Below are 7,587 nucleotides of genomic sequence, written 5' to 3'. Positions count from 1 at the left end.
AGCCATTGGCTAAGTAACTAATCAATCAGCCCACAATGTTGAAATCTTATCACGTCTGGTTTCACCCTTATACAAATATACAAATCCCTTGTTTACATGCATGCATTTTGACATGATGAACATTGCATTGCACTAAAGTGCAATGCAATTTTGGACATAAAACGGCAATGAAAGAGAAAGACTGCAACATTTTGTCCCATTGCTGCAGCTATTTTTGTGAGGGAAATTACTCTAAGCTGTCTGCTATAAAATGGTCTTTCAATAGCCCTGCTCCTGTCTCAACCCAAGGCCCATTTAAGTCTCCTTTCTTTCTCATTCTGTTTTTACTGCTCCTCATTTCTCCTCAGTGGTATTTACAAGAACAGGTCAGATCTCATTTACAATTTTGCATATAGGAACCCCTCAGTTGCTGAAACTGAAATGTTGATATAGGGGGATATGCTAATTATAAATAGCACTCATTTTCACTATATAACAATAGCACTACATTTTTAATTAGGAATGTAGTTTTCCTAACATACAAGCTAGTCATCCAGAAGTTTCTAAGTGTTGGGGGAAATGCTGTGCATTTCTAACATGAAATGTTGGTACAGTACTCAACATTTCCTGATTTACATTATACACAACCAGTGTTCTTCAGCGTTGTTAGATTTACTCTGTCTGACAAAGTCCTCAACCTATATATTTGCTTAGCCTACATCAGCTTTTTTGAGACTTCTGATTTTGAAACCCAGAGTGAGAGAGAGAAACAACGACATGTAGTATAGTGCTGCTACAATTGAGTATTGTGTTGGGTGGATGAAGCTGGGAAACACTAATTGCTTCTATGCCACTCTCAGTGACGCCTGGTCTATTTGCTGGAGATTTGCTTTCTCTAGGTAGGATTGAATTCCGTTTTCACACATGACTGACTACTAGCCGCTTTTCTGCTTACTATGTGACTTTTGTGCTGCATGCTGCTACAATAGTCTATTATGCTCTGGTCACTCCAGATTTGTCCTATTCCTCTCTCTGTTCCTCAGTTTACAGGCGCCAGAGAGAAGAGAGGGAGGAGTGGCACTCTCATAAGCGAATACCTTTTTCCAAAGCTGTTGATTGGCCTCCCATCACCTGCCATATGTCCGTGTGTCCCTAAAGCATCAGGAGTTGTTAATGGTGGTGGACGATCCTACTTAATGACGCGTGAGAAACGTGTGTATACTTTTCCTCTGTCACCTACATCTCACTTAGTGCTGGCCTCTCTGTCTTGACCACCTCGCACTTGCTCACAGTAATCTTCATTTCCTCTTCTTCTTACTCTTGTCTGTCTTCTACCTTTCTGCGTCTGTTTTACAGTCCATTTACCATTTTCCATCCTTTCACAGTTACTCTGTCTCCCTTCTGCCTCTCCGCCTCTCCCCCTCTCCCTGTGTGTGTGCACTCTTCTCTTTTTTTCACTTTCCCTCCCTCCCTTCATCCCTCGCTCTGTTCTCCCCCCTCCCTCTCTGTCGGTTCTGATCTATAAAGGGGTCCTTTAGTCTCCCTCGCAGCCCTCCCATGTGGCTCTCTGGCCTAGCTGGAACCTGATAAGCTTCAGGAACAGAGAGAAGAATGCTTTCGTGCATGGGCCCTGGGAGGGAGGGAAGTCCCCATCTCTGCCCACCCTCCACCAGCACTATTGCTATACCCCATGCCTCTCTTACCTCTCCTCTCACACACACTGCTCTCCCACTTTTTTTGTATCTCTAACTCGTATATCTCTTGCACACATTCCCTTGCTCATCGCCCCTTCTAGCCATAGCACTCCTCCACCAGCCCCTGCGACCTCCTCCTCCTCCTCCACCACCGCCACCCTGCCATCCCATCCCACGCACTCACTTTCTTATCACCTTGGCACACGGTTTTCCATCTTTGGCTCCCCCTTCGCTCCCCTCATCCCCCCCCCCCCCCCACTCTATGCCTCACAAAATATCCATCGGAAGCTCTTCCTATCAGGCCGTTATTTCAGCTGCGAGTATCTGTCCCTGCCAGCACCGAGGGCTGTGTGGTGACTGTGAGGTAAACTCAGTGCTTTGCTTAATCTTGTACAGCCTAAAAAAAAACCCTCTCTTCTCTTCTCACCTCTTTTGGTTCTTTATTTGTTCTCTCCCTCTCTCTCTCTCTCTCTCTCTCTCTCTCTCTCTGGCACGGTTACACTTGGCCTTTATAACCTGCTTGTCCCCCCAGGGATGGACACAAAGAGACTGGGGGGCATGTAGTGTAGAGTAAATTACCCAGGCAGTAAAAAGAGGAGTCTATAGTCTGCTCGTAGTGAGTGAGCAGGAGGGGTCGCGGAGTGGACGGGCAGGGCAGGGCGCATCCCACAAGAAGCCACGGGAACCCCAGCACAATCATTTCATCCACTTGAGTTACACTCTATAGAGGGGCAGAGCGGGCAGAGACTTTCACAAAGTCTCTCTGATATTGATTACCTCTCCTCTCCTCTCCTCTCAGGAGAGGAGACCCCCCACCGAGTCGGTCCTGCCTGGATTTCTCTAATGTCTTAATTTGTCCAACACAACAGGTGCCAAAACTAAGCTGTATATTTCAAACACAGATCTGTGAAATGGGCTAACTAAAAGGAGGGAGGTTGCTGTGGAACTTCTCAAGCTGACATTTATTTGGAAATTTAATCATGGCTGTAGCCATAGTCCTAGCCAGAGACAGTTGTGTTATTCTTCCAAAATTAGATCATGTGTTTATTTCCTATTTTAATCCTGCTGGGTTTTTTTCTCTGTGTCAGACAGGCCAGTTAGTGGGAAACGCAGGTTAAACCATCTGCTGCACTCAGAGTTACATGGCTTTACATGTGTTTTGTTGCTTGACTCTGGTAACCCTCAGCAGTGACCCTTGACCTTTTTTAAGTGGTCCTCTCCTGTGTGAACCTAGAGGGGAGTTTGAGATGGTAGCCCCCTGTCAGTAGATAACCTTTTTGCATTCTTCACGCTTTAATTTGTAACAGTATGCAGTGCAGGCACACATAACACCTGCATGGTGTGCAAAAAGATTGAAGGTGTGTCACATGATAAAGACCTATTTCCGTCACTACAAAGGCTTTTTTGTTAAAATTCTTGTCTGTTGAGGTGATATTGTCAAGTCAAGTCTATTTACTGTATATAGCACATTTCATACAGAGAGGTCATTCCAGTGAAGTAGTCCCTAACAGTGTGCACACACATATTTCCTTTCAGGGCCAATATGCCCGACCACAGGGCTCGATAGTCCCCCTCGTGGAGTATTAAAGCCAAAAATAGAAATAACACTTAGTTTCAGAGAAACCCGGCAGAGCTGTAACTCTCAAGCCGTAACGAATGAGCCATTATACTCTGACTATGCCCAATCTGTCTATTCTGTTAGAATGACAGGGCAGCCACTTCACAGAATCCCCCTTGGCCAAACTAAGGACAGCAATAGTACTCACTTATTAGTTAGAACTGACACACACAACAATTAGTAGACTAATGTGCTCCACCTTTGCAAGGCTTTAGGGATCCTTAGGAGGAAGCGCTACAAGCACAGAGGGTCACGCCGCTCCTTTTAGGCTACGGACGGACTCAATGTTGCGTTCATGTTAGCCAAAGCGCTAACATTGCCTTTTGGACTTATTGAGTGTTTTGTTGTCTATGTTTCGTTTGTTGATCTGTATGTCAAATGTTTGTGTATGCTGGCTATGCCTACAGGAACGCTGTGCGATTACGCCGCTCTGTTTGGCACCTGGTTATTTTGTATTTTGAATTTTGTTTTGTGAGGCGACCTTGGGTGTCTTGAAAGGCGCTTTAAAAAATAAAATGTATTATTATTATTATTATTATTACTACTTTTACCACTGCTAGGTTGCAAAAAAGTAATGAGCATTTGAGCAATTTTGTGCCAACTAAATGGCAATTCTAGCCTTAATTAAGTGGCCGGTAAGGGACAGAGTGCACCCCATAATTTGTGCCATTCCAAAAGACCTCTTCTACCGAAGCCATTTGACATGAAGTAGGGGAAGGACAGGTGAGGAAACACCTTAACACTTGGAGGTCCGTCCGGGGCCTTTTCAGGCACTTTGAGGCAGTCTGCTATACTTTGAGATTTTTAAGTTTTTCATCTAACTAAAAACACCTATGCAAAAGTGACACATATGGTTATATTCTAGAGGTCCTCCACAATAATTATATGAGACTAAAGTGGATGTAATGAAATTACTTTTTAATCATAATTCAGTGTAAACACAACTATTTAGAAAAGATAAAAGATTTTCAAAGGACAAAGGTCAAAGGTCAAAAACACCATTAAGTGTTGGCTCCATATAAGTAAAAAGAACATTACAAAATGTTTTGTAGTTTTACTACAAATTGGAAAAAAGTCAGACTAAATGTGCCACTTAGTGTCTCTTTCAAATGCAATTAGGTTGAATGGCCTTTTAGAATGGGCCATCTGCAGGCGAGGGGACTGAAATCCTAGGATTTTCTTTTATTGTTTTTACATAGTGCCATTGATACATTCTCTCTTAAAACATATATATTTGGAAACTAGTTGATTAGAGGTTTCTAATGGTGTCACTTATATGTTTCTAGGACAAAAACTAGCAGAGATTGACTGTGTTTGGAACAGTTTTTCATATCCCCAGGGGTTAATGAAGTCTTTTTAGCAGAATGGCTTAAGCAGAATCAGAACTTTAGTTAATGTCATTATTACCACCTTGGCCTGTCGCTATATAGGCTCATATTAGTAGGCCTATCACAGGATTGGGCCAAATCAGTGTTTTGTATTTTCAACACATCTCCTGAGTTAAGGAAAACAGACTTGAGACAAATCTGTAAACCAGTGAAAAAACTGCACTGCTAGCAGAGCTGACCTACCTGGGGCACTTCTGGCCCAGGTCTGGCCCCTAGTCAGATACCGTATGTCAGCTACAGGTGGATCTAAAGTAGTGTTGCCACCTGTCCATGTTTCACCTGATTGTCCTTCTTCTTTCTTTTCTACACGATGCGGCGTACAATTTGTAAAGTATCAATATTATACTGTAGGAGCAAAATAATATTAGACTTATTAATAACAGTGTTAGTAAATACATCCATTGACATTAACCACTTAAAGTAACTACTTAAAGCAAAACTAATGAGGTTATATCCAATTTGACTACAGAAGGGCAAGTTTTTACATGGGTTAGATGGATGAGGGGCAACCCTAATCTAAAGGCTTTCATGCAGATCTGGACAAAATGTAATTGCTATCTTTTAGGTGCTCATTACATCCATTTGTTGGCTAAGATTCCCGTATGTTTGATGCCAGTGATTGGCTTTGATTTATTTCACCAGCATCCTCCTTATCGTGTCCGGTGGGTGTGGCTAAGCATTGTTTAGCGGGTTGTTTGTTTCTCCAAGGTCTTCATTTCAGTGGAGGCTACCGAGTGATTATCAGAGGGCCCCACATCAGGGGGGGTTCGGCATGTCTCTGTTTCAGCTTGTGCAGAGTGTTTTGGTTTAGCGGAGTCGTTGATATCATTAACTTGTTCCGCCTGTATGGTTTCTAAGTGCTTATCAGAGGGTCGGCTCAAGGTTGGCAAAAAAAAATGTTTTTGTGCAGGAGAGAGAGGCGATAGTAGACAGGTAAGACAGAGACAACAGAGATAGAGGGATAGTTTGTGATGTCAATATGGCAGTTGTCTACATATATCCTGCTCCTTCCAAAGCCAAAAGTTGACATGCAAATGCATCATTTGAATCATGTGTGATCTCACCGCTGGAGCGAGGTTGGTGTCGTGAAGCCTCTTGCGCGCACAGTTCTGCCTGAAATGGACAGTATGCCCGATAAGTTCCTCGGGATCTCAGGCCCCAGTCCAACTCAGTTCTGTGCTATTTGGTCGGAAATATTACCTGCGATTCCTGAAAAGGTTAAATTGTTCAATTGAATTCATCCCAAAAGAAAAACATGAGTTTTTGTGAGCCAGGCGTTAAAACTCAATTGTCTAGTTATAGGGATTCCCCAACTGTGGTACTGTACGTGAGCCTCCACTAGAGGGTACGCGAGATGAAAGGTTGGAATGGTGTTAAAGGTAAACTATGCAACATTTTTCAGCTAGTCAATTTGTTTCATACTGTTATATATGATTAAATGAGTCATTACCGGTCGGACGATGTTTTTTTCGGCCACCCTAGTGGTCTGTAGTGGTAGAACCACGCTTGCAATTTCAGGAGTCCTCGGGCACGCACCCATGGTCCAGGAAGTCTCACGTGAAGTCTTGATCATGCTCATGAAAAGGCAGACTGACGATTCAGGACTTTTGTCAAATATACACGCTAAAGCTGTAGGGGAAGCTCTGCAGAGAAATATGCAAGCATAAAACGAGCAAAAAAATAAAGCGAAAACAAAACCGGTGTTGAAATCGCCAATCCTGTGTCCCTTTAAAATTATTATTTTTTTAAAGTCTGTGTTTCATAATGTTTCTTTATGTTTCATAATGTTGACCTACACACTGTTCTTTTGGCGTTAGAGCTCATTGAACAGTTGCACATTTTGATTTTGTTATTTGTTAACATATAGGGCAGCTAATGAAACATGATGCCTGGAATGTGTCAGTAGAATGTGTTTTGGTTTTTATATGTCGAATGGTGGGGATACGTGAGCCGAGCCAGGATGTAGGTGGTGGTACACGGGGAAAAAAGTTTGGGAACGGCTGGTCTAGTAAATACAAAACTTCCCTCTGCTGGGAGTGGACCGCTGATGAAAATTTATATTCCTCACGATGGTGTGACAAAAATAAATGTCAGAATGGGGGTTTTCAATGATTTAGTCAATTATGTAAACACAATTATCTATTTTCTTCGAGGACCTTTTTAGACCTTCTTTGTGTGATCCTCCTTTTGTGTGCTTATTGACTTTAGCTAACAAAACTGTACCGACTGAATACACATCGGAATTACTGGGGAATAATAACCAAGAACACATAGTAAACTTTGAGAGAGGTTTTCTGAAAGTTAACATAATCACACTAAATCTTGGAGCTCACCAGGTCAATAATCAGTTTTAGCTTATATTACAGAGGGTAATTGGAGTGTGTGAGAGAATAGCGTGCTTCTAATGTGTTGTTGACTTTGAAGGAGCTAGTGTTTCTCAACTTACAAGGGTCTCCTTAGTCTACCCAAGCGAGAGGAGAAGCAGAGAGAGATACCGCTCCTTGGAGATAAACATGTTTACTTATGGAAAACACAGGCCATTTTAGGTTTCAGGATTCTTCCAGCTTGTGTGTGTGTGTGTGTGTGTGTGTGTGCGTGTGTTTGTGAGTGTGTGTGTGTGTGTGTGTGTGTGTGTGTGTGTGTGTGTGTGTGTGTGTGTGTGTGTGTGTGTGCGTGCCAGCCAGCAGAGTCAGGCAATGCTCAGGGGCTGAGAACAGAGATGGTGCTGGCAGTCTTGTTTGTCTCGCTAAGCAAATTTAGACACAAATTCTATGTGAAAATCTGCAGTATCTTCATTGCACTATGGGAGTCCGTCTCTTTAGGGGGTAGAGGCAAGGATGTAGAAGACTCTTACACAGCTAAGGACAGAACAAGGAAATGGGGGCTTTGACGGCTACTAAAAAGCTTA

Source organism: Sardina pilchardus, chromosome 23, assembly GCF_963854185.1.
Source record: "Sardina pilchardus chromosome 23, fSarPil1.1, whole genome shotgun sequence".
In the NCBI taxonomy this organism is placed as follows: Eukaryota; Metazoa; Chordata; class Actinopteri; order Clupeiformes; family Clupeidae; genus Sardina; species Sardina pilchardus.
This window is presented reverse-complemented; position numbering follows the sequence as displayed.